Below are 1,093 nucleotides of genomic sequence, written 5' to 3'. Positions count from 1 at the left end.
GTGTCTTGTGTCTGCGTCTGCAACTGGATTTTCTTGCAGAATTAAGACGGCTCAATCGAGTGCAGACTCCTGCAGTGCTGTTTGTGTGGCTGCTTCTTGCTGCTCGTGCCAAACAGGCAAATGAAGAAAAACACGTCGGCTCTTACGGCTGGGCGTTGAACGAACGACTTTCTTCTGTGCGTATTTTTTTTTTCTGGTGGTGGGATAAGCCATTTGTGGAATGGTGGACGCAGAGGGTGATGTGAAATTCCACGTGCGTCTCCAGGCCGTCTATATGGCTGTCGCCCTGAGTTGGTTGTCCCGAGCCTGTGGTGCTTTAATGCTCCATGCACGTTTTCTGTACTGTTCGCGGAAATAAACGGATCACCTTTTTGTATATATTTTTGTTTTCACGGCATCTGGGGGGTTGTTGACTGTCTCCTTGGAGGGAGGGAGGGGGGGACAGTGTGGGAGGTAAAAGGATAGAGCAGTGTGGCGTCTGTTGTGGGGGCAGGGAATTGAACGCCCTCTGCAATATATGAGCTTTCCCTTTATGGTGATGGATGAAGTTACAAACCGTGCCCTGAACAGCTGTGCCGCATCATCGATTTGTCGGTCCCGTGGTTCCTCCATGCGGTGCACCTAATGTGGTTTGCAAACACTTTCTCGTCACTTCCCGTATGGGAGACCCCATTGAGGCATTTGGGTCTTTTTTGTGCAGTCGCTGGTCGGGAGACGGTGTCAGCGCATGGACGGTACTGCGTGGGAGGTTCTTACTGTTCGAAGGAGGAAGGGACTCAACGAAGAGAGAATGCGCTCTTTATATATATATATATATATATTTGCGACGGGGTTAGCATGTGTGAGGACGTTGGGTATTGTGACGGCACTTGCACGTGCCGGTGGGCCACTGGTCCTGTGTTGTTGCTGTTGCTGTTTGGACATTGCTGCGTTGTCGAGGATGTTTTTTTATCATTATTTTTTCTTTGTTGTGGCCATGTAACGAGTTCCTGTATGCCCCACATGTCCCCTTCACTCACCAAGGGGGTGCATTGGTACCGTGCTGGAGGAGGAGGGGGGCTGTCTTTGTTTCCCACCGTGACGCAAAACCGTC

At 50.7% G+C, this 1,093-nt stretch overlaps 1 annotated feature.

Annotated features, from left to right (window-relative positions):
- Positions 1–800: 800 nt before the first annotated feature.
- Positions 801–821: a microsatellite.
- Between the last annotated feature and the right edge of the window lie 272 nt (positions 822–1,093).

This window comes from Trypanosoma rangeli (genome assembly GCF_003719475.1).
Source record: "Trypanosoma rangeli strain AM80 chromosome Unknown Tra_15.4_contig_00456, whole genome shotgun sequence".
In the NCBI taxonomy this organism is placed as follows: domain Eukaryota; phylum Euglenozoa; class Kinetoplastea; order Trypanosomatida; family Trypanosomatidae; genus Trypanosoma; species Trypanosoma rangeli.
Note: the sequence above shows the minus strand (reverse complement) of the source record. Positions and strands in the feature narration are given on the sequence as shown.